The following is a 7,020-nucleotide window of genomic DNA, read 5'->3' on the forward strand; positions in this document are numbered from 1 at the left end:
GTGAGAGATGACCTGATAGGATGTTCATATGAGAGACCTGGAGAGGAATGGGTGCGGTGTGTAGTGACGTGACCTGAGTACCTGAGGTTTTATTGTTATGATGTGAGAGACCTGGAGGATGGGGTGAGTGAGAGAACCTGAGGTGGGTGACGGAGAGAGAGACTGAAGATGGTTTGATTGACGCGGATGAGAGACCTGTGACCTGCCGCATGGGGTGATAGAGATCATACCTGAGGTTCCCATGAGGGGATTAAGAGACTGTATGAGATTGGGTGAGTGAAGAACCTAAGAGAGAGCATGGGGAGGAGGTAGAACCTAGAGGATGGGGGAGTGAGAGAAACTCATGGAGGCATGGGTGTATGAGAGAGATTACCTGGGAGATCGGCTTTGTATGTATCAGAGTAGACCTGGGATGGTGAATAGAGATTCCACCTAAGGGATGCGTAGTGAGAGAGAACCTTGAGGATGTCATTTTTTGATGAGAATATATACTTGGAGGGATGGGGGTGAGTGAGAGAGAGAGAACCTGGATGATTTTGGGGATGAGAGAAAGAAACCTTGACCAGATGCGTTAGTGATGTGATGAGGATGAGGAACCTGGAGATTAGCGGTAGAGAGAAGACCCTAGAGGTGGTGAGTGAGAGAGACCTGAGGATTGGAGATAGAGACCTGAGGATTGGGGGAGTGAAAGAGAAGACCTAATGGTTCCTGTTTTAAATTAATATATGTAGCTCCTTTGGTCAAGTTCCTATATCTATGTGTTATCTTCCAAATTCCTGCAGTGGAGTAGGGGTCTGAGTAGGGAGGGTGCTGTGGGTGTAATGTAGCCGCTGTGTGACCCTGATCCCCAGGAAACAGCTGAGACTCCATCCAGACCCCCCCCACAGGCCACTAATTGGTCTCCTATAATGAAGTTACAGTGGTGCCTCCTGACTGTCAGTTTCTATAGGGACCTCGGCGCATGTACACGGGTGTGTGGGGGGGCACATTCCTGTTGGGCGCAGGGAGTCGCATGCACTTGTGCTTCATGCAGATATCTACGCTGCCTGTTACTGGGGCCCGGGGCCCTCTCTCTGGCCAATGATTGGTCAGTAAGTACAACAGCTCCAAGTGTCAGATTTTAGTGCAGATAAAAATGCGCAGCAAATGGCAGTGATCTTTTACCCTTGGCCCCTGCTAGTGCATTGGTATTATTTGCCCCCAGGGCAGGTCAATTGGGTGCTTTGGGGGTGGATCTGGGGAGCAGGAGTAAAGATTCTCATTTGTTACTCTGCTGAGTGAGGGGCCCCCAGGCACTTATAGAGTTAACCAACAGCTGGGGGGGGGTAGTTATCTGAAATAGTTGAGAAATGCACCTAGAATAGACTTATCTGCCCCTCCCCCATTTGCCTCCCCAGTTCCCACGCTCAGGATTTCTTTTTGGGATAAGATCCTGCCTGACCCCCAGCTCCTTGTCACCCAGTCATGGATATGGGCAGTACCATCATTTTAACCCTTTCATTGAGCCTGTGAGAATAGCTGCTGAGGATGCTGGGAGTTGTAGTTTGCTTTGTACAACAGGGCACAGAGCTCTTTCCCATGATCCTCTGCAAATTTCCCATGATTCAGTCCAAGTTCTGGAGAAAGTGAAGAATATGGGTCACACCCTTGAGGGGGTGTAGGTGCTGCCATGTTGCACAGCAGGGGATTGGCACAGGCACTCTTTATATTCCTTTATTAGCCTGTACTCTAGTAACGGCTGCAGGGAGTGGCTATTAACCCATTAACTCGGTTATTGTCCTGTGTCTGTACTTAACCCCTCCTGTGCTTACTGCTAATATATATGTGAGGGAGCTGCCATATTGCTGAACATGGCGGTGGCAGTGGTCAGGGCACTGGGTGGTTTTGCCCCGTGGGTTTCTGTACATTGGGGCAGTTTAGGGAAACAAATCTGTGTGCAATCAGATCCTGTGTGTGTTTCCTGGGGGTGAGAATTAAAGTGCCGGTGCCCAGTCTGTTACGTGTGCCACAGACTGATCGTATGAGGAGACTCTAGTGTGTGGCCCCCCTATTGCTTCTGTAGCATCACATGGCAGGACAGAGTACCCGGGTGTATGTGCAGAAATGGGGGGCAATGGCTGGACTATAGCAGGTGTCCCAACTCTTGTACCCACGTGAGACTGACACATTTTGGGAATCCCCTTGTCATTGTGGCAATCTGGGAGCTTCTCCAGCGTCAGACACTGGTACCACAGGGGCATCTGATTTAACTGTCACACCTGCCAGCTGCAAACAACCCCCTGTCCTTCACTGGGGTTTGCTCTACTGAAGAGCTGACACTCACTTGGGTGGCACCAGGCTTTGCATGGGAGCTGTACAGAAGAGCTGATAGTCGGCTCATTAGTTCGTTGTAGGAAGCCAGTTGTGTCTGTTGTACTGACCGGCACATCGACTCACTTGTTGCTACAGAAGCTGCCATGTTGGCATCAGGTCACATACAAGTGTTTGCCGGGTGGGTGTTTAGTGCCGCTTGATGCTATGTTGGCTGTGTACTGCTGGCAAACTGAGGGTTAAACTGCTAGAAGTGATAAACAGCCGCTCTCTCTGTCTCTCTGTGTGTCTCTGTCTCTGTCTGTCTCTCAGTTCTGCTAATGGGAAGCAGATGTGGCAGTGTGAGATCCAGCTGTGTATGACCCACCAAAACTTACCCTTAGTACTGGGCATTGTAGCCCTTCCTGGTGTGCAGGGAGTCCAGCTTGTGGCACTACAACTCCCAGCAACCCCTGAGAAGTGAGGGCGTAAGTCATGTGCTCTCTCCTAGTCAGATCTGACCCAGAACTGTCTGCCCAACACAACCACAAAGGGAACATGTGAGTTAGTGGCTCTGATTGGGCTGTAACTTGTAGAACTCTACCCCCCCGTACCTGCCCCTCTCAGCCTCACTGTGGATTCCAGGTTAATTGCCCAAGGGGCCCCAGCCTCCCCCCCCCCTGCATCTCTCACTAATGGACTTCAGCTAATTAGCCTGCAAATGATGAAGGTTAGTGCCTAAATAATGTACAGTGTGCAGTTATTACCTTGGGACCCCCCGTGCGTTTCATTATCTGCCCCTGGTCTTTCCCTGCCGGGTATCTGCAGCTCCCACGTGACATGAGGGGGGCCTATTAACCCAATGGCTGTTTATGCAAATTAGGGGTGGGAAGGGAAAAACATTTATTACTTCCTTGTTTTGTGACAAAAAGTCACGCAATTTCACTCCCCACCCCCAATTTGCATATGCAAATTAGGATTCTGTTTGGCCGTGCAGAAGGACCCGAACAGAATCCTGGATTCGGTACATCGCTATTAATGTGTTAAATTCATTATCCCCAATCCAAGGGTGTGGCCTGTGCTGATTGGCATTTGATTGGCCCTATTGCTTGGTAACTCTTGGGTTGCTGTCCCATTGACTCCTAATAAACCCAGTACTGCCGAGCTACTGACTTGTGTTTTGCTGTTGCGTTACAATAGGATGCCAGCAGCAGCAGTGTTGCTTTCAGCTGCAGGGGTAGTGACTGGCACCAGTAAGATTTGCCCACAGAGCGTTACTTCATTCACATGTAGAAGTGCCAGGGCCACAGCAGAGGGTTCAGTTGTGGGTGCTGCAGATGGGTGAGAGGCTGTGAGATGTGGGTGCAGTGGGCATGGGCACAGTGGGCTTTCACTGAAAGGATTTATTTTCCTCTCGTTGCCACTCAACTTCCAACCACTTCAGCTTCCTACACACGGGGTCTCTATTTGTATGTGTCACACAGGGGCCATAGTTGTACATGTCACGCGTCTTTATTATTTATTTTTTTTTTTTTTAGTTTTTTAAATGTTTGCCTTTTTCTTCTGACTCTTTCCAGCTTTCAAATGTGGGGTCACTGACCCAGCTAAAGAAACAAATGCTCTGTAAGGCTACAAATGTATTATTATACTTTTTATTACTCATTTGCAGGCCTCTCCTATTCATATTCCAGTCTCTTATTCAAATCAGTGCATGGTTGCTAGGGGGATTTGGACCCTAGCAACCAGATGGCTGAAATGGAGAGCTGCTGAATAAAAAGCTAAATAACCACAAATAAATAATGAAAACCAATTGCAAATTGTCTCAGAATGTCGCTCTCTACATTATAATAACAGTTAATTTAAAGGTGAGCAACCCCTTTAATACAGAAATTGCTGCTTGTCCCATGACAATGGATGACCTTAATGAGCATATGCAAATTAGGATTCAGTGTTCCTCCAAATCCTTTAGTGCACCCCTAGACCTAGCTTGACTGCATTGCATATTTGCATTACACTAATAAAGTTATAGGAAGAAGTCTGTGGCCATTAAGTGAGCTGGGGGGCATTAAAATCTGTTAGAGGGCCACCAGTTGAGGTGTCCTACAGCATAGTCTATTATATAACCATGGTACCCTGGCCAGACTTAACCCTTTTGTAATAGGGTTGCCACCTTTTCTGGAAAACAATACTGGCCTTCCTATATATTTATCTTTATTCCCTATTAATAACATTGGGATCACTGACCTTCCTATATATTTATCTTTATTCCCTATTAATAACATTGGGATCACTGACCTTCCTATATATTTATCTTTATTCCCTATTAATAACATTGGGATCACTGACCTTCCTATATATTTATCTTTATTCCCTATTAATAACATTGGGATCACTGACCTTCCTATATATTTATCTTTATTCCCTATTAATAACATTGGGTTCACTGGCCTTCCTATATATTTATCTTTATTCCTTATTAATAACATTGGGATCACTGACCTTCCTATATATTTATCTTTATTCCCTATTAATAACATTGGGATCACTGACCTTCCTATATATTTATCTTTATTCCCTATTAATAACATTGGGATCACTGACCTTCCTATATATTTATTCCCTATTAATAACATTGGGATCACTGACCTTCCTATATATTTATCTTTATTCCCTATTAATAACATTGGGATCACTGGCCTTCCTATATATTTATCTTTATTCCCTATTAATAACATTGGGATCACTGACCTTCCTATATATTTATTCCCTATTAATAACATTGGGATCACTTACCTTCCTATATATTTATCTTTATTCCTTATTAATAACATTGGGATCACTGACCTTCCTATATATTTATCTTTATTCCCTATTAATAACATTGGGATCACTGACCTTCCTATATATTTATCTTTATTCCCTATTAATAACATTGGGATCACTGACCTTCCTATATATTTATCTTTATTCCCTATTAATAACATTGGGATCACTGACCTTCCTATATATTTATCTGGTTTATAGTAGTGTTTCCCCTGTGAGCAGCGCTTCCTTGCTCTGTACCTGCAGATATACAGAGTGATGTGTAAGTCTCACCTACAGCTGCACCTGCACATGACCAATGCACTGCCTTCCTGCTCCCAACCCCTGCACCATCTGTTCTGCCCTTAACTACTCATTCCCAGTGCCCTCTACTCTTTTCCTATTACTGGACATACCCACGGCGGGTCACTAATAACACATATATACCCACGGCGGGTCACTATTATCACATATATACCCAGGGCCAGTAAGTGACATGGACAGGGGGGCGGCTTGTGATGGCAGCTGGTTACACAGTTGTGAGGTACAGAACTGGGCAGCGTGGGAAGTTTTTGCTTGTACAGAGGGTACCTCACATTGAGACTTACAGTATAACCCTATTAACTCTTCTGTTGCCTCTTAACAGCAGAGGGTGGAGTTTATAGCCCCCAATGTTTCAGACCCTCAGTGTGACCTTGTGTGGGTTGAGTTGGCCATTTAGTGAGGTCAACTTACCCTTTACCCTCATTACTGTGGCCTGGGGTGGCTTTGGCTGCTACATTACAGAGATGGCAGTTGCTCAGTGCCAGGAATTGCCTGTTAATTGGATTACTGGCCGGCTGCATGGAAACTCTCAGCACTTAACTCCTTCTTGCCCAGACGTTCCAGCCCTCCTATATATCCCCTGCATGATTGGGGGGGGGCTCCTGTGTGACATTGATTTTCTCTCTCCCTAATGACTCTTAACTCCCTGCTCCCATTACTTACCCTTGGATTAAAGGCCACATCACAGGATGTGGGAGTAGTTGAACAGGTTCCTGCTGCAGGGATCAGTAATGGGCGATGAAGGTTCCACATTCCCTAATGTAATTACCTGCCTCATACCTGTTCTACCTCCTGCGTGTGACCAGGGGCCACGTATCCATCAAGGTCACAGGAATCCTTCCTATTGTACATACACCACAGCACCGGATTGTGCCGGAATGTTCCAAACAGTTACACTGCCCGAGTGTTCTTGTGTGTATATATTGTGTATATATTGTGTGTCCGTCCTTATACTGCTCCTACAGGTGACACTCACAGGCTGGGCCCCCCTGTAGCTTCCAGGGCTCCTCATTCTATCACTTTTTGTCTCATCAACATGGAAATTGTGATTTATTTATTTTTCAGACAAATCACAAAATAGTGGATTTGGTGCATTCCTGGTGACTCTCTTATACCCATGTGACTGTCTCTACTTCCCTTCTGTTACTTATGTGACTGTCTCTACTTCCCTTCTGTTACTCGTGTGACTGTCTCTACTTCCCTTCTGTTACTTATGTGACTGTCTCTACTTCCATTCTGTTACTTATGTGACTGTCTCTACTTCCCTTCTGTTACTCATGTGACTGTCTCTACTTCCCTTCTGTTACCCATGTGACTGTCTCTACTTCCCTTCTGTTACCCATGTGACTGTCTCTACTTCCCTTCTGTTACCCATGTGACTGTCTCTATTTCCCTTCTGTTACCCATGTGACTCTCTCTACTTCCCTTCTGTTACCCGTGTGACTGTCTCTACTTCCCTTCTGTTACCCGTGTGACTGTCTCTACTTCCCTTCTGTTACTCGTGTGACTGTCTCTACTTCCCTTCTGTTACTCGTGTGACTGTCTCTACTTCCCTTCTGTTACTCGTGTGACTGTCTCTACTTCCCTTCAGTTATTCAGTAAAGT

The sequence above is a fragment of the Xenopus laevis genome, chromosome 7L (assembly GCF_017654675.1).
Source record: "Xenopus laevis strain J_2021 chromosome 7L, Xenopus_laevis_v10.1, whole genome shotgun sequence".
NCBI classification, from domain to species: domain Eukaryota; kingdom Metazoa; phylum Chordata; class Amphibia; order Anura; family Pipidae; genus Xenopus; species Xenopus laevis.